This window comes from Pan paniscus, chromosome 7 (assembly GCF_029289425.2).
Source record: "Pan paniscus chromosome 7, NHGRI_mPanPan1-v2.0_pri, whole genome shotgun sequence".
Taxonomy (NCBI): Eukaryota; Metazoa; Chordata; class Mammalia; order Primates; family Hominidae; genus Pan; species Pan paniscus.
In genome coordinates this window covers 47,463,899-47,486,663 of record NC_073256.2, presented here as the reverse complement: position 1 = coordinate 47,486,663, position 22,765 = coordinate 47,463,899, and the positions used below count along the sequence as shown (strand labels likewise).

General features: G+C 36.4%; 1 protein-coding gene across 50 annotated transcripts in view; it reads right to left on the bottom strand.

Moving 5' to 3' along the window:
- HMBOX1 (homeobox containing 1) overlaps positions 1-22,765 on the bottom strand; it is a 177,555-nt gene that overhangs the window by 125,788 nt on the left and 29,002 nt on the right. For 9 of the 50 annotated variants that reach the window (XM_055116428.2, XM_063606706.1, XM_063606695.1 and 6 more), the window contains 2 exons: positions 19,262-19,308; positions 14,620-14,738 (listed from right to left, as the gene is read on the bottom strand). The exons of 25 other annotated variants lie outside the window; for them this stretch is intronic. The gene's annotated coding sequence lies outside the window, so the exon portion shown is untranslated. Of the gene's footprint in view, positions 1-2,340; positions 2,410-14,619; positions 17,515-19,261; positions 19,309-22,765 lie in introns of those variants that run through there. 16 more of the 50 variants (XM_055116409.2, XM_055116411.2, XM_055116405.2 and 13 more) reach the window with 4 other exon arrangements.

Genomic DNA, 22,765 nt, shown 5'->3' with positions numbered 1-22,765 from the left:
TTCAAAAGCTGCTGAATTATCTGCATTCTAGAGGGTGATATCATGTTTTGTTCTTTCCTTTTTTCTTTTTTTTTTTTCAGAGACGGAGTTTTGCTCTTGTTGCCCAGGCTGGAGTGCAATGGTGCAATCTCAGCTCACCGCAACCTCTGCCTCCCAGGTTCAAGCAATTCTCCTGCCTCAGCCTCCCGAGTAGCTGGGATTACAGGCACATGCCACCATGCCCAGCTAATTTTTTGTATTTAGTAGAGATGAGATTTCACCATGTTGGTCAGGCTGGTGTGGAACTCTTGACCTCAGGTGATCCGCCCACCTCAGCCTTCCAAAGGGCTGGGATTACAGGCGTGAGCCACCACGCCTGGCTTCTTTTGTTTTTTTAAAGAGACAAAGTCTTGCTTTCTTGCCCAGGTTGGTCTGAAACTCCCAGCCTCAAACAATCCTCCCACCTTGGCCTCCCAAAATGCTGGGATTGCAGGCCTGAGCCCCCATCATTTTTAATTTAGAAAGGAAGAATTTATGAAGGTGGTGCCATCTGCCCTAGGCTTTTTGGGGTGAATTGAATTTCCACAGATAGAAAAAGGCTACTACTCCAGATAAAGAAATGAAGTGAATGAAAAGATATCCCTGGCCAGGTGAGGTGGCTCATGCCTGTAATTCCAACACTCTGGGAGGCCAAAGCAGAAAGGATCACTTGAGGCCAGGAGTTCAAGACCAGCTGAAGCAACATAGCGAGACCCTGTCTCTACCAAAAAAAAAAAAAAAAAAAAAAATTGCCAGGAGTGGTGGTGTGCGCCTGTAATCCTAGCTACTCTTAAGGCTGAAGCTGGAGGATCACCTGAGCCCAGGAGTTTGGGACTGCAGTGAACTATGATTCTATGATCGTGCCACTGTATTCCAGTCTAAGCTAATGAGCAAGACCCTGTCTCTTAAAAAACTAAAAATAACAAAAAAAAGATACCCCTTGCTGCTTCATATGAGTGTGAATATTTTATTTTACTGCAGCCCTTCCTAAGTGGCACTTATTTCTAGAAATATCATTCCCATAATACCTGAAAATTGCAGAGGTCTTGCAGCTTACAAATCTTTAATTTTATACTCACAACAAATTCTATTACATTGCAAGAGCAGATATTAATTTTCTCGATTTTGCAGATAAAACTAGCTGAGGTAGGTTTACTTGTGCAAAGTCACATTTCAACACTGCTCTTTGTTTTTAACATATAGATTCCTGACCAACATGGTGTGGAAAAGTTATCAAAGTCTGTTATCTGAAACGTGGAGAACTGAGGAGGCTTGCAATACCAGACATATAAGAACTCTAGTATGACAAATTGAAACAAAAGCCTGTTATCCTGGCTTAAATTAATAAAGGTCATGAGCAAGAGGTCTCCTGAGGCAATCAAAAAGAGAAAATGACAGACGGAGATTCAATGAGGGATCTGTGATGACACCTAATAACTGAAGTATAAAAAAAATTATGGATAAGGGAGAAAAAACTAAGTAGCATAATATACAGAGGGACAAAAATGAATAGATGGCAGACACATGCTTCACCTTCAAAACTTTCTAATTTTTAAAGTTATTTTTCAGTTTTCTCCCATAAATTACCTTCAAGAAAACTTTGATGATCGATCACATTTTCTAGGTCTATGCTGTTCTTGGCCATGTTTATTCTTCTCTTCCTTTTCTAACACAGGGGGACTCTAAATGATAAAATAATAGTCTTGCCTTTGAGATTAAACCTCCACTTTGTGCAAAATATTATGGAAGATACAAAGATGAGATCTCTAGTCTCAAGGTTAGTATTCTGGCAACACCAGTAGGTACTAAGAATACTTCCCAAGATTGTATTGAAGAAAATGTGTTGGGTTGCACTCTATTTTCATAAACAAAAAGGACTTTTTTAATGGAAGAACAAAAATTTCAGAGCCATGATGAAAGAATTCCATGTCATACAGAAACTCATCCAAGGAATTGGAGGTCTTTGGGTTATGAATCTATCTGGCCTATAGCAAGTACTCTTATGAGATAATAATGTTGTACACATAAGAATAATTTTCCTTTAGGGTGGCATAAAGTAACAGAGATTAGGAATAAACATTAACTGATAATGAGAAAAACAGAATTTCAATGACTATGAATAACAAACAACTTATTACTACAACCCAAAAGATTTAGGACATCTGTACAGAAATGCTGACACCCACTTCAAAACCACTAGGAACCAGTTTATAAGTCTCTTTTTCCATCCCAGCTATGCCAACCTCACTAGCAATCTCACATCTTCCTTCCGGTCTGGCTGACTGGAAAGGTGGTACACTGACAACTGAAAAATATACATACAGAAAGATGATGACAGCTGATTTTTTTCTTTCACTCTTTTCAATACTACCATCTTATATCCTGTACCACCTAAAATGAAGAACAATATTGTACTTTAATTGTATTAATTGAACAAAATTCTATATTCCTGTTTTTATATTAAAAGTAGAATGAACATTTTTTTTTTAATCTTTCCTGACCCCAAAACCCTCAGCACAACTCTTTGAAAGTGGCCTTGGGTGCTGTTTTTTTTTTTTTTTTTAACCCTCTGGTTCAGTGGCCCTTGATGGAAAAAATATTCTTAACCTGTGTAATATAATAAGTTTAAATTTATAATGGATGAATCTCTATAACCTAACTCTCAGATATTAAAAAGATTCATTTTCCCTGTGCCAAAGACAAGTGGATTTGTGAAGCCATAGAGTTCATCTCATTTGACATGAAATCATTCTCATGTTAGCTCAAAGTGCCTAATATGTTCTTGGGAACCACTTAACTATCTTTCATTTCTCACAGTGGATAATTACATGTTTTAGAGTACAGCTGAATCTCACCACAATTAAAAAAGTACATGGAGGAAATTTCTAGGCAAAAAGTACTCTAATGACCAGTTTTATTATTATTATAGTTTAAATGTATAATACATAGTATATATTTATAATGTTATATTACTTCATAAATGATATTATTATTAGTTCTATATTTTAATTGCTCATAAAAGTAATACTGGTGAAAGGGACTGGTCTGGCATAAAACTAGAGTGTAACAGTGTGAGCAGTTCTTCTGAGAAAAAAAATGTGATTACACCCATGTTTGATTCCTACAGTCAAGAATCAGAGGGTTAAAATAAACTGGAGTTTATACATCTACTGAAACATAAAAAAATTTTACGCTTCCCTTAGGAGATAATTACAGTTAGTATTGTGAAAAAGAGACATCTTTTCATACTTAGCATTTTTCAAGGGGAGGAACTATTAAGGACCAACTATGTATAATAACAATGGTGATGATGATACATTAAATAAGAATAGCAAGAGCACTTTATATATATATTCTATTTTTTTATTTGACCCTCAATGTAATTCTAGAGAGTAGGCATCAGTATTACCATTTTACAAAAAAAGAAAGCCAACACTCAGAGAAAATAACAAAACACTAATTTACTAAATAGTATCTTTGACAAGTGTCAGAGTCAAGATTACATATTAGAGGTTCCTAAGCTCAGTACACTCTTTTCTATACTATACTGAGTAATGCATTGCAAAATAAAGCCGCGAATTATACCCATCTTATGGTGCATGTCCTTTTATAATGCGACCTTGCTACTCTTCCATCATGTCTTTAGAAGTTTATAATTTGATAAAATGGAATTTATCAATATTCTCTTATTGTTCATGTTTTTTGGTTTCTCTCTAAGAAACTTGGCCTTAGCAAACTTACATTTTCTTCTGTATTTCTTCTAGAAGCTTTATCCTTTCACCTCTTAGGTTTAGGATTATAATCTACTCAACTTAATTTCTGTATATAGTATGAAATAAGAGTCAAGAAATGCTCCCCCTTACCCTTAAATGGATATCCGGTTCTTCCACCAACATTTGCTCAATGAATTACCTTAGCGTATTCGCCAAAAATTAATGAGCCATAAACAAAAGTCTTTCCAGTCTCTATTCTGTTCAACTGATCTATCCTATGCTAACATCACACAGTCTTAAGTTGTGTAATTCCTCTACTTTTTTTTAAATTGGCTTATTATAGGTATTCTGAATTTCCATATAAATGACAGACTAAGCTTATCAAGTTCTATAAAAGCCTCCCAGGGATTTGATTGAGATCGGGTTCAACCTATGAACAATTTGGAAAGAACTGAAAATTACAAATTATTGAGACTTCTGATCCATCAACATAGTATATATCTTAATTTATTCAGGTTTTCTTTAATGTATGTCAGCAGTGTTGTATATTTTTCAGTACCAGGTCTTGTATACATTTATTATTTATTCTTAAGTATTTCATTTTTTGATGCCACTATAAGTGGCAATGTTATTGTGCTTTCCCTTTCCAGTTGTTCATTTCTAATATAACGGTGTACAGAACTAAAAATGATTTATGATTTTTTTTTTTTTGAGACGGAGTCTCGCTCTGTCGCCCAGGCTGGAGTCCAGTGGCGCGATCTCGGCTCACTGCAAGCTCCGCCTCCCGGGTTCACGCCATTCTCCTGCCTCAACCTTCCGAGTAGCTGGGACTACAGGCGCCTGCCACCGCGCCCAGCTAATTTTTTTTTTGTATTTTTAGTAGAGACGGGGTTTCACCGTGTTAGCCAGGATGGTCTCGATCTCCTGATCTCGTGATCCGCCCGCCTCAGCCTCCCAAAGTGCTGGAATTACAGGCGTGAGCCACCGCGCCCGGCCAATTTCTGTATATTATTTCATGTATCCTGTGACTTTACTAAACTAACTTAATAATTCTAAGAGTTTTTACAAACATATCCCTTAGGATTTGTTTTACAAGCACAATTAGGTTGTCTGTGAATAGAGACAGCTTTGGTTCTTTTTTCTGTAGTCCATATGCCTTTTATTTTCCTATTTTACTGGTGAGGAGCTATAGTATATTATGAATAGCAGTAGTACCTGCAGAAATTCTTGCCCTGCTGCCAGTCCCAAGAGAAAAGCATTCATTCAGTCTTTGACCATCAAGTACAATCTAAGTTTTGGGTATTTAGTAGATACCCTCTATCAGTTTAATAAAGTTCTTTTCTATGCCTAGTTTGTTAAGTTTTGGTTTGCTTTTACATTATGAATGATGTCTTTCTGCATCTATTGAACTGATTAGTCTTTCTACTTGAGTCTGTTAATATGGTGAATCATATTGATTTTAGATTGTTAAACCATTGTTACATTTTTTGATATACAAACCTTTTAGTCATCAGGTATTAACCTTTTATTTTTATACTGCTGGATTCAATTTGTTATTTTATCATTTTCTAATATTTTATTAAGGATTTCTGCATATGTTTCTAAGGGACACTGGCCTACAGATTTCCTGTAATGTCTCTGTCTTAGCATTCTAGTAATGCTGGCCTCATGAGTTGAGAAGTGTTACCTTTCTCTTCTGTTTTCTGAAAGAGTTTATATGAAATTGGCATTCATTATTTCTTCCTTAAATATTTGGAAGAACATTAATTAATTCACCATTAAGCCATGCAGTTTTCTTTGCACGAAAGGTTTTTAGCTATAAATCCAATTTCTTTAAAAAACATATTAAAGTCCACTATAGACTTTAATAGGGGTTTTCAGATTATTTCTTCTTGAGTGAGCTTTGATAATTTGTGTCCATCAAGAAATTTGACCATTTATCAAAGTTGTCAAATTTACAGGAATAAAGTCGTTCATAATATTCTCTTATTATTCTTTCAACGTTTGTAGATTCTGCAGTAATATCACCTCTTTCATTCCAGATATTGGTAATTTGTGCCTCTTCTTTTTTTGTAGATCAGTCTACCTAGAGGTATATCAATTTTATTGATCTTGATTTCAAAGCACCCAGCTTTGGGAGGTTCACTGATTTTCTTGCTTTTCTATTTTATTGATTAATGTTCTTGTATTTAACTCCCTCTGTTTACTTTGGGTTTAATTTGCTCATTTTTATCTAGTTTCTTAAGCTGGAAGCTCAGATCGCTTATTTGGCAGTCTATTTAGTTGACAGGTCTCTGAATCAAGAGTTGCCATACTGGAGGAACTGAACTTGAGAAGCCTTATTCACATAGGGACCTGATGTAGATCAAGAGATCATGGACTTGGAGAGTGTGGTTGCAAACAGGTATGGTTTTTTGGTATTTAGGGAGAGGATGAGTGTCTCCATGTGGGAGAAATATGAATTGCAGTGGCTAGAGGGTAGACCATGATAGATTATTTACATAGATTATCATAACTGCTCCTTCACAATGTGACTTTGCCCTTCTTTCCATCAAAAAAGAGAGTACAGGATCTGACTGGACTTGGACCCACTTTTATAAACAGAATGTGACAAAAATGAGGTTATATGACTTTTGACTATAAATCTTGCGCCTCTGCTAGCTTCTGCTTTTCACTTTCTTGGAGAGCTACACAGAGATCACCATGTAAAGAAAATGATCTAGTTTATTGGAAACTGCCTTGGTTCTCTGATTTAATACCAGATCTCCATCATCAGGGAGTATGAAGGCACTCCAAGCAACAGTTAGATATGTAGTTAAGGCCATTTTGCACCTTCTAGCCTAGCCACACCTCTGCCTAAATGCAGCTCCTGAGTAAGCACAGGCAAAATCAACAGAATAACAACCCAACCAACCTTCAAAATCATAAGAAATAGTAAATTCTTGTTGTTTTAAGTCATGTAGTTTTGAAGTGGTTAGTCAGTCTACAAATAAACTACTGAGTACTGATAAAAAAATAGATGAAAAGGTTTTGTTCTTGAAGGTTTGATAATAAGGGGAAAACATATGGAAGATTAAAGTCGACTGAAATACTGCTAACCCTACTTTTTTAAAACCACGAAAGTAAAAAGAAAAAAAAGATGAGTATGAGGCAGAAAAACTTAAATAAGGGCTTCCTATAATTTATACAGTAGCTTTACACTGTCTATCAGTGTCTACTAATCCCTCTCTTTAGAAAGCAGAATTTACAAGCCATTCTCAATGGTAGTCAGAATCACCCTTCAACCATAACTCAAATAATGTCATACTCCCACTTAAAATCTTGCAATTGGCTTCCTACTGTACATAGGATAAAATTTAAATTCCATCTCATGATCTATACTGCCTTATAAGATTTGGCATCTGCCCTTCACTCACCATTCCCTAGGCACAGTTGACGTCTTTCTGATCCTTGAATACCCCAAGCCCATTCCTCCTTTTAGATATTTTAACTGTTCATTCTGCCTAAAATATTCTTTTCACGTTTGATTCCTTCTTATTACTCAGGTACTAGTTTAAATGTCACATCAAAGAGACCTTTCTTGAGCCCCTAAGTTTAAAATACTATCATAACCCTGACTTATATGCTTCTAGCACTTACTACTATCTAAAACTATTTATTATATATGTCCTCCCAACCTTATCAAAGTAGAGATTGTTTCAGGCTCATTCACCATTCTATCCCAGGATCTTACACAGTGCCTGGCACATAAAAGGTGCTTGTTTTCCTAGTAATTACATTATGTAAAGATAAGGTATTGGCTGGGTGCAGTAGCTCACGCCTGTAATCCCAGCACTTTGGGAGGCCATGGCAGGAGGATCACTTGAGTCCAGGAGTTCCAGACTGGCTTGGGCAACATAGGGAGATCCCATCTCTACAAAAATGAAAAAATAAGCTGGGCACAGTGGTACACTCCTGTGGTCCCAGCTACTTGGGAGGCTGAGGTGGGAGGATCACTTGGGCCTGGGAGGTAGAGGCTGCAGTGAGATGTGATTGTAACACTGCACGCCAGCCTGAGTGGCACAGCAAGATCCTGTCTCAGAAAACAACAACCACCACCAAGATAAGGTATTAGTTTTGGACTTTCACTCCATCCCATTGAGAAGGGGGATAAGAAAGATCAAGCTCCCCATTAATGGAAAACTAAGTATTTTGAAAGATACAAGTATTAGATTATCTAATAAGTTGTCACACTTAACTAAATATGGTCTTCTCTAGTACAACCCCTGCACTTCATGCTACAGACCAGGACTACGCATGAGCACAGGAAGCAAAACTAGTGTTTCCACGGACAAAGTTTAGACTATAATTGTCTTCACAGAAGAACTGAAAACACAATCTAAACTGTCACTATATAACTTTCTACACTTGTTATTTTTCAATCGTGAAATATATATTAGGTGTTGAAAAATAATCTAGCTAGATTTTTAAATCTGCTCACCTGAAATGAGATGTAAAAATTACTATTAAGTTTAATGCAAAAAAATCACTTTTTTAGTTAACATTTCATACCAAAAGTCAACATGATAACAACAACAAAACAACAACAACAACAACAAAAAAGAGAGTTGAGGAGAAAGGGCAGACAAATCATTCCCAAAATGATTTCTGATGACTCTCTCAGTACCATGTCATATAATCATAGATCATTTACCAATCATTTATATTCAGAATACACAGCTAGGTGCTAGGTGACATGTTCCCTACCATCAAAAGTTTCACAATCTAAATGTCGAGATAAGACAAATATAGTTAACACAAATCAAACAATAATTTAAGGATGCACAGGCTAAATAACACATGGTATAAAAAATATATGTTACAACTGATTCAAAGAAGTGAATGATCACTGAGACTCTGATTTCAAAAAGGAAGATTTCAAAAAGGATATAGGAGGAAAGAAGGGAGGGAGAGAATTCCAGGGAAGTGGAATTGCTATAACAAAGATGCTGAGAAAGAAAAAAACACAAAGTATGCTTAAGGATACTGATTAGACTGGTTTGATTTAAACCTGGGGCTGGTAAAGGTAACAGTGAGGGAAAAAGACAAAGCCTAACAACCACAGTGATATTTGCATAATACTTCACTTACGTTATTTGACTACCAAAACAGCAGCACAAGAAAGGGTAGATTGTAGAGGGCCTTGAATACCAGGTTATAAATATCTAGCAGCAGTATCTACACGTCTAAGATGGAATACTCCATCATTAGAGGATAAAGAAACTAGAGGCAGGGAGACTAGTTATGACAGTTCAGCAATGAGCTAAAAAGGACCCAGGTTAAAGTGACAGCAGTGGGAACAGAAAGGAAGAAATTTATAAGGCTATAGTGATAACTGGGGAAGGAGATAAAAAGGCTACCAGGTCTTAGAACTCAGTTACTAGGAGAAGGATGGCAGAATTGAGAGAAATATTTAAGTCCAGATGGGGAGGAGCTGTTTTTAGTAGTAAAGAGTCTGGTTCAGACATATGAGTTTGAAGCAACAGCAGCACATTCAGTTTCTAGAACCTCTATCACTCATTCCAAAGACAGTCTTCTATGCCCACCATCACGCTAACCAACAGAAATATGTTTCCCTGACATTAGGCCCAGTGCCCTTCTTTCTCAAAAAGACTGCTGATGTAGGAGGCAGGAATGAGGAGTGACTTATGATTACAGAGTCTCCATTGGCCGGGCGGGGGGCGGGCGGGGGGCGGGGTGTTAGAAACGTTCTGAAATTAGAGGCAATGGCTATTCAACATTGTGAACACACTAAATGCTACTGAATTGTACACAGAGGTACAGTAAAAAGGATCAAGAGTGTGGGTGGCAGGGGACAGCAGTGCTTCACTTTAAAATAGTCAAGAGTGGGCCTCACAAATTTATTTCTCCAACTCGGAAATTTCCTCTGAGCTCCAGACATGCATATTCAACAGCTCATCAAACTCAAGTAGGTCCAAAGGGAATGCATAAATGCCTTTGCCATCTCTCTATCCCAAACAAATACAATAAACAATAACAACCATCCTAGTTCAATAAAGAGAAATAACCTCCAAGAACACTGTAAAAGCCAGACCTTGAAGCTATTCTTAGTATCTTACACACTCTCATTCTTCCCCATATCCAATTCAAAGTCCTGTCAATTTAACATCCTAAATATTTCTGGCATTTGTCATCTGTCTCTATCAATAGCCATCACCACTGCCACCACTACTACCCAAATGCAGGCTACCATCACCTTTATTTGATCAGTCTTTATTCAACTTGCCTTCTCACTTCCCTTCTCACAATCATTGTTTACAGAGCCAACAAGAATGAGATTTTCCAAACATACCCTTCAACTTGCTTAAAACACTTCATATGCTTTCACCGCTCTTACGATGAAGATTAATTTCCTTAAAACTTGATACAAAAGGCCATGGGTAATCTGACCCCATCCCACCCTTTCATACTCATTTTGTACCAAGCCTCTCAGATTTATTTCCCCAAAACTTTATTGGGGCATAAGAGACAAATAGAAATTATATGTATTTAAGGCATGCAATGTGATGTTTTGATATATGTATACATTGTGAAATGATTACCACAATCAAGCTAATTAACATATCCATCACCAAACATCATGTAGTTACCATGATGTACATTAAGTCTCCAGAACGTATTCATCTTATAACCAACAGTTTGCACCCTTTGACCAACACATCCCCATTTCTCCCCCTGCACCTACCTTTGGTAATTACCCTTCTATTCTATTTCTATGAGTTCAACTTTCCCTTCTATTCTATTTCTATGAGTTCAACTTCCAAAGATTCTACATACGAGTGAGATCATGTGGAATTTGTCTTTCTGTGCCTGGTTTATTCCACTTAGCATAATGTCCTCCAGGTCCATCCATGTTGCCACAAATAGAAAGTTATCCTTATTTTCTCTTTGATGCAACAATATCCTTGTTTTCTAATGAATAATTTTGCATTGTGCATATGTGTGTCATACACACTCTACATTTTCTTTATTTATCTGGGGACAGAACTTAGGTTGTTTCCATATCTTGGCTATTGTGAATAATTCTGAAATGAACCTGAGAGTGCATGGATAGTGACTTTATTTCCTCTGGATAAATATCCACAAGTGGGATTGCTGGCTCTTATATAGTCATTCTGTTTGTAATTTTTTGAGGAATTTCCATATTGCTCTCCATAACAATTGTATATATATGTAACAATTTGCATTCCCAATAGACCTCTCAGATTTCTTGAGTCTAATCATACCAGCTGATCCTTATACTTGTCAAATTCCAACTAACTACTGGGCTTCTGCTTTGATTGGTTTTCTCTTCTCTCTTAGACTGGTTAACTTCTATTCATCCTTCAGATATTAGCTCAAGAGGTATTTTCTTGGGAAGTTTTCATTGAATTCCCATACTAGGGCAAACTGGTATGCATAACACCCTGCGTCTTTACTTTAGAACAGTTGTTTATGGTAGTAGTAGTAGTTCTTTTTTTTTTTGAGACGGAGTCTTGATCTGTCACCGGGCTGGAGTTTAGTGGTGTGATCTCGGCTCACTGCAACCTCCACCTCCCGAGTTCAAGTGATTCTCCTGCCTCAGCCTCCCAAGTAGCTGGGACTACAGGTGCACGCCACCACGCCCAGCTAATTTTTGTATTTTTAGAAGAGACAGAGTTTCACCATGTTGGCCAGGATGGTCTCGATCTCTTGACCTTGTGATCAGTCTGCCTCAGCCTCTCAAAGTGTTGGGATTACAGGCGTGAGCCACCATGCCTGGCTTTTTTTTTTTTTTTTTTTTGAGACAGAGTTTCGCTTTTGTTGCCCATGCAACAAAACTCCCAACCTCAGATGATCTGCCCACCTTGGCGTCCCAAAATGAGTAGTAGTTCTTTATAGAAGTTGTTCCAGTGGTTACATATGGTTTGTTTGTACCTACCAAGTCTCATGTTGAAATCTGATCCTCACTGTTGGTGATGGGGCCTAGTGGAAGGTGTCTGGGTTGTGGGGGCAGATTCTTCATGAATGGCTTGGTGTTATTCTCAAGGGAGTGAGTGAGTTCTCACTCAGCACCTCCCTCTCTTCCTTCTCTTTTTCCTCCTCCTCCTCTTCCTTCTCCTCCTACTACCTTGCCATGTGATCTCTGCACTCAGGCTAGCTTTTGCCTTCCACCATGAGTGGAAGTAGCCTGATACCCTCACCAGATGCAGACCTGGTGTCACGCTTCTTGTATAGCCTGCAGAACCATGAACCAAATAAACCTCTCTTCTTTGTAAATTACCCAGCTTCAGATATCCCTTTATAGTAACACAAATGGACTAAAAGTGTAAGTTTACTATTTTAAAATATATATTTTTCTTTTTAATTTTTGTGGATACACAGTAGGTATATACATTTATCGGTTACAAGAGATATTTTGATACAGGCATGCAATGCATAATAATCACATCAGCATAAATGGGGTATCCATCCCCTCAAGCATTTTATCCTTTGTATTTCAAGCAATCTGATTATACTCTTATTTTAAAATGTACAAATAAGTTATTTTTCACTATAGCCATCCTGTTGTGCTAGCAAATACTAGGTCTTATTCATTCTTTCTAACTATTTTTTAAGTACCCATTAACCATCCCTACTTCTTCCCTAACCCCCTACTATTCTTTCCAGCCTCTGGTAATCATCCAACAATTTTATATTTTTTGAATGGGTCATGTGATTAAAAACTCCCTACCTCACAAAAATTGCTATGGAAAAACTTAAAACAGACTATTGAGTTCATAGTACTAAAACCTTCTTTTACAGGCCAAGTGTGGTGGCTCACACCTGTAATCCCAGCACTTTAAGAGGCCAAGGTGGGAGAATCCATTGAGGCCAGAAGAGTGACCCCATCTCTACAAAAAGTTTTTTTAAATTAGCTAGGCATTGTGGTATACACTTGTAGTCCTAGCTACTTAGGAAGCTGAGGCAGGAGGGTCACTTGAGCCCAGGAGTTTGAGGTTAACAATGACTGCGCCACTGCTCTCCAGCTAGGGCAATACTGCACCCTTGCCTGGGGGACAGAGTAAGACCCCGTCTCAAAAAAGAAAAAAATTTAAAAAGCTCTACTTTATAAAGTTTACTCCAGTCAATTACAGATTAAAGTTAACTATGCCTCTTACGCTAGATGTGGAATAAGTCATGAGGTTGTTAGAAGCATTCAGTTTTTTCTGGCAGAAGTATTCTCTCAAACTCAAAGGTAAAATTTGAACATTACAAAGATATTTAATACATCTAGTCTATCTACTTCTAAATGAATATTTGTATTTTATGTATCTAAAATATGTGTGTGTGTGTGTATATATATATATATCTGCCATGAATAAATACATATATGTTTATCTCTAATAAAGTCACACTGCAGCCTCAAACTCCCGGGCTCAGGTAAGCCTCAGTCTCCTGAGTAGCTGGGACTACAGGCATACGCCACCATGCCCGGCTAGTTTTTGCATTTTTTTTTGGTATAGACGGGGTTTTGCCATGTTGCCCAGTCTGGTCTCAATCTCCTGGGCTCAAGCCATCTGCCTGCCTTGCACTCCCAAAGTGATAGGATTACATGCATAAGCCACCGCACCTGGCCCAGGTTCATTTTACTGTAAGAAATCATTATAAAAAAAAACCTGAAGCTGATGAAGTGTTTATGCTTTGAGTAAATAAACATCATTTAACCATCAAGACACCAGGTTTTAACTGTTTCTAATCTTTCATTTATCACAAGTGTCTAAAAGTAGTAGATTCAAGGTCACCAAAAATAACAGTTGAGAGAAAAGTCATTAGCTACTTTTATATTAAATACATTATTTTTAAAATATAAAAAAGCCTTTATAAGGATCAAATAAAAAGATTTCTTGAAATAAAAGTCTCTCATTAAAAAGACACAAAAGAAGCAACATAATGAGGAAGAAATGGAATAGATGGATACTTGTAAAATAATGAGAGAGATTTTTTTTTCACTGCCAGGGTCAAAACCTCAAGGCTGAGTCTGTATTTCTGACAGGGTCAAGGTGGTTTACCTGCAGTGCTTTACTAAAAACAGCACATCTTATTTTCAACTATAGAACTCTATGTGCTTTCAAAACATTTTCCCCATTACCACCACATAACTGAGAGCAAACAATGATGAATACAGTGTTTGCCAATAAACAAAAGAAAGGATTAAACAATAACTACATGGCTGCCATTTAAAAAGAACAAAACTAGAACTAAAGAACACCCTGAAGAAAAAAAACAAAACAGTTTTCTCTGCAACCAGGCTGATCAGATGCAAACCTTGGGTTATTCTCCCTTTAAAGTATTCTTATTCAGGAGCTAAGTTCTTAGTCACTGGTACAAAACACCCCATGCACTCTGAACCACAGACAATACACCAACAAAATGTGTACACCTGTGTTCTACTAAAACCTGATTTGTGGACAATGAGATTTGAATGATATAACTTTCACATGTCACACAATATTATTCTTTTAATTTTTTAATTAAAAATTTAACCTCATTCTTAGGTTATGACTGAACAAAAACAGATGGTGAATCCAATTTGGCTTTAGGCCATAGTTTATCAACTCCTAGTAAAAAAAAAAATCACTAATAGGAAAGATAACAGGTTCTGCTCTTATATGTAATCCATAACTTCACTGAACGTCACTTTCTTCAACTATTAGAAAAAAAAAAAAAAAGAGGCTGGGCGTGGTGGCTCATGCCTGTAATCCCGGCACTTTGGGAGGCCGAGGCGGGTGGATCACCTGAGGCTGAGAGTTTGAGACCAGCCTGACCAACATGGAGAAACCCTGTTTCTACTAAAAATACAAAATTAGCCGGGCATGGTGACACATACCTGTAATCCCAGCTACTCAGGAAGCTGAGGCAGGAGAATCACTTGAACCCAGGAGGCGGAGGTTGTGGTGAGCTGAGATTACACCATTGCACTCCAGCGTGGACAACAAGAGCGAAACTCTGTCTCAAAAAGAAAAGAATACCATATACAAGAATCACCTCAAAACGGATCAAATACCTAAACATAAGAATTCAAATTATAAAACTCTTAGAAGAAAACAGGGGAAAATCTTTATGACATCAGATTTAGCAAGGATTTCTTGGGCAAGACACCAAAAGCACAGGTAACCAAAAAAAAAAAAAAAAATTAGATACATTGTATTTCATCAAAATTAAAAACTTATGTGCAGGGCCAGGCATGGTGGCTCACACCTGTAATCCCAGCACTTTGGGAGGCCGAGGTGGGCAGATCACGAGGTCAGGAGATTGAGACCATCCTGGCTAACATGGTGAAACCCCATCTCTACTAAAAATACAAAAAAAAATTAGCCAGAAGTGGTGGCGGGCACCTGTAGTCCCAGCTACTCGGGAGGCTGAGGCAGGAGAATGGTGTGAACCCGGGAGGCGGAGCTTGCAGTGAGCCAAGATCATTCCACTGCACTCCAGCCTGGGTGACAGAGCTAGACTCCATCTCAAAAAAAAAAAAAAACCAAAAAAAACCACTTATGTCCAAAGGCCACTCTAATGAGACAAAAAATAACCTACATAATCGGAAAATATATTTGCAAATCATGTATATCTGATACGAGATTATCCAAAATATATTAAGAACTACTAAACTTAACAACAACAACAAAAAAACAGCCTAATTAAAAAATGGGCAAAGGGTTTAAACAGACATTTCTCCAAAGAAGATATATAAATGACCAATAAGCACATGAAAAGATACCCAAGGACATTAGTCATTAGAGAAATACAAATCAAAACCTCAATGAGATACCACGTCACACTACGATGGCTAGAATTAAAAAAAACAAAAAATACAAAAGAAAAAAATGTTGGTGAGGACGTGAAAAAGTGGAACCCTTGTATATATTGCTGGTAGGGATATAAAATGGTACAGCCACTGTGTAAACAGTTTGGGAGTTCCTCAAGAAGTTAAACAGGATTACAAGATGACCCAGCAGTTCCACTTCTGGTGTACTTTAAAGCATCTCTAGATTACTTATACTATCTAATACAATGTAAATGCCATGTAAATAGTTGTTATACTGTATTGCTTAGGGACAAATGACAAGAAAAAAGTATTGGTACATATCCCAAAGAAATGGAAACAGGTGTTCAAATGTAAACTTCGTTAGCTCCTGGTTTTAGTTCTTATTTCATAGCAATATCCATCAATTTGGACAATTTGAATGGATAAAATGTGGCATATCCACAAAATGGAGCATTATTCAACTGCAGAAATTAATGAGTCATGCTACAATATAGATGAACCCTGAAAACCCTGGCTATGCAAAATAAGCCAGATCCAAATAGTAGTATGCTGCGTGATTCTGTTTATATGACATGTCCAGAATAGGCAAATCCACAGAAACAGAAAGTAGACCTGCAGTTGCTAGGGGATGAGGGCAGGAGAGAATTAGGAGTGACTGCTTAATGGGTATAATTTCCTTCTAAACTGAACCCTAGATGAAAAACTTCTGAACCAGACAGTGGTGACAGTTGTGCAACACTGTAAATGTATTTAATGTCACCGAATTGTACTCATTAAAATAGTTAAAATGGTCAATTTTAGGTTATGTGTATTTACATAATTTTAAATTTTAAGAAAACAAAAGAACAAGTACAAAAAAGGGATAATGCCCATCTACCTGTAGGCTTTTTTATAGTATTACTTGATGTGTAAAGAGAGATCAGACACATAGCATCACTTTAATCACAATAAATTATTATTATTCCAGGAAACTATTCTTATGCCACAAAAGTATGGTTGCTACCAAAGCACACTCTGGATAAATGAGATTTCACAGTAGTAACTCATAGAATATATTAGAAATAATATATTGTTACTCCTCTTCAAACAAAACTTAATGTGTTCAAAGTCTGCATTACAGATTAAGAATAATTTAAGAAAATAACATAAAATTAATGCCTGGTGAGTTAACTAGAGGTCTGAGAACTGTCTGAAATTATGTGGAAATTGTGTATGTGTATTACTGTAAGAATTCATAATTTTTAGATTTCAACGGTACCCAGGTTAATAACTACTGATAAGCCACAAAGAAAACATTAAACAAAGAATGTTTTGCTTCATTTCTCAAAGCACAGATTTGATTTTGCAAAGATAAAAGTACTTTAAAAAGTAGAATTCAAAAATAAAAGCCCAACAAAGTGTTGTCCTATTACAGTTGTCCCTTGGTATCTTTGGGCGATTGGTTTCAGGACCACCCTCCGTCCCACCTCCCCACAGACATCAAAATCCATGGATGCTCAAATCCCTTATGTAAAATAGTGTAGCATTTGCAAAGAACCTATGCACAACCTCTGGTGCACTTTAAAGCATCTCTAGATTACTTATACTATCTAATACAATGTAAATACCACGTAAATGGTTGTCTGACTGTATTGTTTAGGGAATAATAAGGAAAAAGTCTGTATTTGTTCAGGACAGACACAACCTTTACTTTTTCTTTCCCATATATTTTTGATCCATAGCTGCATAAATCCATGGATGTGGGACCAACAGATATACAGAACCAACTATATTTCCAGGCAAAATTTAAGTTTGGCCTCCTCCCTGTAGCTTTTCCTGATGACATTAGTTCATAATTGTCTCCCTTTTCTAATACTCCTCTTCTAAGTATTACTTTTGTGATGGTTAGCTTCTTATGTACTCATTTGTTGATTTAGCATAATTCATCACCTTAGTATGTACTACCTTGATCCCAAGCATTTCTGCGTATAGGTCTTCTCTATCTCCATAAATGAGAAGCTACTCAAGTGATAGAGCTTTTGTATTTTACTTATTTAGTAGCCCTACAACATAAAAGACAACACATAACTATTTTATTTTTATAAGCTTCCTATGTCTTTTAAAATTAAATATAAGCATGTTTTATGGTATATGTTCTGTACTTCAAATGAGGATGTGTATTTTGGAGTAATTTTGCAGTTATCATAACACTGAATAATGAATGAAACATATGCAGTTATCAAATCCATCATTAAAGTATCTCGTAATCATGTTGGTTCATTTGGTCAACCATATCTACTAATACTTTGTGGTATTATTGGTAGTATTCATTCTTGCCTATTTTACTTACATGTAGAGAAGCTTTATTAAATCTCAAGTCTACAGGTTTCCTTTATACAGTATATTCACTACATGACAAACTAAAAATAAAAGGTCATAATCCATCATCCTGATATCAAGTGATGGCCAAAGGTCTATGGAAATATTTTTGGTTTAGGTATGATTGAGACAGGGTCTCACTCTGTTGCCCAGGCTGGAGTGCGGTGGCATGATCTCAGCTCACCGCAACCTCTGCCTCCCAGGCTCAAGTGATTCTCTTGCCTTAGCCTCCCGACTAGCTGGGATTACAGGCATATGCCACTACCACCTGGCTAATTTTTGTATTTTTAGTATAGACGGGGTTTTACCATGTTGGCCAGGCTGGTCTTGAACTCCTGACCTCAAATGATCCACCCACCTCAGCCTCCCAAAGTGCTGGGATTACAGGCGTGAGCCACTGTGCCTAGCCAGGTTTAGGGATGATTTTAAATGCTTATGAAATGTTTGTTTTAAAGATTTATTTATATCATAATGTTATAGTGCATTTAGTACCACTTATTACAAATCATTCTGGAATCCATAAAAGTTTTCTTATATTTTTTGTCTGGTTTATGTTAGAGTATGTTATTCTTTAAGTCAGATATAAAGTAAAATAACATAAATCTCTACTTAAATTTCACTTACCCTAGCTTCTCCACTATGATTATTTCATCTACTGATTGTTTTATAGAATGTCTGGTCTCTCAAAAGACAGATGAATACTTTTCTGACACTCTCCTCTAAAAAATCAAGGCAGATTAAGCACTTTCCTTCTACACCACCTTGAGCATGTTTCTATTATGGCAACAATCATACTTCTGGGCTCGTTTATATTCGTATCTCTTTCATCAGACAGTAAACCTAGCCACAGTCTCCAGCATGGGAGGTACTCAATAAATGCCCATTAATTTCTTTGAGGAAATATTTGGGTATGAGGGCACTATGCATAAATGAATACATGCTTACAGAGAATCATTTAAAAAGATAAATCTCACGAGATAATCTAATCATATAATATCTTAACAGTTACATCTTTTCCATTATGGCAACACAAAAAATTCTCATAATAAAATGTAATATATTTAAACTTCAGGCAAATACTGCCTAGGGTTTTAATTTATAAGCAAATATGAAGGGCTTATGAGTTTGGATGACCAATTGTATTATTCACAACTATATTCCAAGGCCCTACCATAGTACCTTGTTTATAGTAGGAACTCAATAGTGATTTGATAAATTAGTTAATAAAAACAGGTTAACGAATTTGATGCAGAGAGGCACAAGTTAGTAAATGGTATCTGGAGCTAAGAAACAATGAATATAAATAAAAGGTTAACATATAAATTTGAAACTGGGTTGTCAAGTTTACCTGGTTGATGTAAAATCTTGGAAGAAGTGTAGAAAAAAATGCTGCATCTGTCACAATAAAAGTTCTTGTTTATTCATAAGCCAGCCCTGTGTGCAATACATCTCTAGGTCTAGCTATTGAAAAACACACACACACACACACACAAAACTTCGCTTGTTCTTTATAATATTTAGCATTTGAAATACACTTTTGACTATGGCTTTCATTTTAAAATTAAGGTATAACACTGATCTCTTGAGTATTCATTTTACAAAAGAATTTAAAATAGGATTTTATTGTTTTAGCTTTGCTTGTTCTTGCTTAGGTCATGTGTAACAAAATTTGATTTACAAAAATACAAATTATATACTACCTTCCAAGGAAATGGATTTTGCCAAAAGAAAATAAAAATGTGTGTGGGTATTGTGTATTACTATGACATCCAAAATTATAAACAAGTCATTCAAGTTGTGGACATCTTACATCTTTTGCCTATACAGTTGGCCCTCCATATCCATGAGTTTTACATCTGAGGATTCAATCAACTATGGAAATCTGCAGCTAATAAACAATCCACTGTATTGTTTATTGAAATTATTGAAAATACAGCATTGTGCTATCTGTAACGCAATAAATACTGAGATTAAGAATAGACCAAATATTCAATAAAGAAATAATGTCAATTCTACTCAATTTCTTCCAGAAAATATAAGGGAAGAAAACATTTCCCGAATCATTTTATGAGGTCAAAATTATCCCAATAAAAAGGCCAGAGAATTAAATTACATGAAAATACAGTATTGTGTTGGCTATAATACAATAAATACTGAAATAAATACAGTGTTTTCCATCCATGGTTGGTTAAATCTGCAGATGAAGAACCCTTGGATACAGAAGGGCCATCTAAGGGACTTGAACATCAGCAGATTTTGGTAGCCAAAGGGAGTCCTGGAACCAATTCCCCACAAACAAAGGCACAGTCAAAAACATAGTGTACAGTTAGAAGGCTAACTGTATCTGTTACTGGGTTAATCCTTCACCAATGGAGAAAAATTTATGACATGAACACTGAGCAGTCAATATTCTGTCACTTTCCTCTCTGTTTTCCTCAAGAAAAAGAACTTCCCTGTTTTCTAATTCCCTAATTTTTCTATTTAGAATTGATAGTATAAAGAAATACTTTAAAAGTTGCTATAGTTATTTGGATGTCTTCAGAAGTTCCTGCTGTTTTTAAAACAGCGTTATGACTTTACACACTGAATACAGGTGTGTAAACAACTTTGATAATATATCATAAATAGCAGCAGACCTTATGTGTTTATTCATGTTCCAGAAAATGACTATGTTATTGATGACAGTGATACTTACTACTTTAAAATACTTATGTTAAATGAAAGGTGGGAAGCACTTAAACTCGGTGTGCTGGCGGTAAAATGATGTTTATAAACTCATATACAGCACAAACATTTCACGAGTTATGATTTTTTGATAATGAAAGAGGGAACATCATTAGAGACCCTATAGAGGTTAAAAGTACCAGGTAATACTATAAACAAGTCTATGTCCATAAATTCAGTAACTCAGATGAAATGGACCAGCTCCTTAAATACATACACTACCAAAAGAAACAACATGGCCAGGCGTGGTGGCTCACGCCTATAATCCCAACACTTTGGGTGGCCAAGGCAGGCGGATCACAAGGTCAGGAGATTGAGACCATCCTGGCTAACACGGTGGAACCCCATCTCTACTAAAAATACAAAAAATTAGCCGGGCGTGGTGGCATGCACCTGTAGCCCCAGCTACTCGGGAAGCTGAGGCAGGAGAATCTCTTGAACCTGGGAGGCAGAGGTTGTGGTGAGCCGAGATCACGCCACTGCACTCCAGCCAGGGCGACAGAGCAAGAGTCCATCTCAAAAAATAAAAATAAAAATAAAAATAACATGAATAGTTGAATAGCTCTTAAGGAAACTGAGTTCATAGTTTAAAAATATCACAACCAAGAAAACTGCAGGCCTGGATAGTTTCACTGGCCAATTTGACCAAATATTCAATGAAGAAATAATGGCAATCCTACTCAGTCTCTTCCAGAAAATAGAAGAGAAGAAAGAATTTCCCAAATCATTTTATAAGGCCAGCATATTATCCCAGTACAAAAGCCAGAGGATTAAATTACATGACAGGAAAACTACAAACTAATATCCCTGATGAACACAGATGAAAAAATCCTCAACAAAACTGTAGCCAACTGAATCCAGCAATATATGAAAAGAACAATACAGCATGCAAGGTTTATTCAGTATTCAAAAATCAGTCAATGTAATTCTCCATAATCACAGACTAAATAAGAAAAGATGAAGAAAAAGCACTTGATAAAAGTTAATATAATATCTTATTCATGACCAAAACTCGGAGCAAACTAAAAATAGAACCTCCTTAAACTGATAAATGGCATCCATGAAAACCCTAAATATATCATATTTAATAATGAAAGATAAAATGCTTTTGCCTTAACACTGAAAACAGACAAGTCTGTCCATTCTAACCACTACTATTCAGTATCATACCAAAAGTTTTAGTCAGTATAATACAGTAAGGGGAAAAAAAAAGCACAGACTGGAAAGGAAAAAGTAAAACCTTTTCTATTCATACGCAATGTGATTGTCATGTAGAAAATCTTAAGGTTTCTAGAAAAAAAACTCTTCAAACTAACATATGAATTTATCAAGGCTATAAGATACAAAGATAATATACAAAAATCAATTACATTTCTACTTACTAACAATGAACTAACAATCCAATAAAAATATACCATTTATAATAGCACCAAAATCATAAAATATTTAGGCATAAGTCTAATAAATAGATGAAGAATCTGAATGCTGAAAACAACAGAAAAAATCAAAGATGATCTAAATAAATGGAGAGATATACAGTGTTCATGGACCAGAAGACTTAATATTGCTAAGATGTAAATTCTGCCCAAATTGCTCTAACGGCCAACACAATCCCAATAAAAATTCTAGAAGATCTTTTGGTATATATTAACAAGGTAATTCTTTTTTTTTTTTTTTTTTTTGAGACAGGGTCTTGCTCTGTCACCCAGGCTGGAGTGCAGTGATATGATCTCTGCTCACTGTAACCTCTGCCTCCAGGGCTCAAGTGTTCCTCTCACCTCAGCCTCCTGAGTAGCTGGGACTACAGGCATGCATCACTAAGTTTGGCTAATTTTTATATTTTGTAGAGACAAAGTCTCACTCTATTGCCCAGGCTGGTCTTGAACTCCTGGGCTCAAGCTATCCTCCCATGTCTGCCTAACAAGCTAACTCTAATATCTGTATGGAAAGGCCAATGAATGAGAATAGTAAAAACAATTTAGATTTAAAAAAAAAAGTTGGAAGACTCATATTAACTGATTGTAAGACTTACAATACCGTAATGAAGATAGTGTGTTCGTAGAAAAGGGACAGACAGATAGATCAATAGAATAGAATAATAGAAAGTCCAGAAACAGACTCACACAAA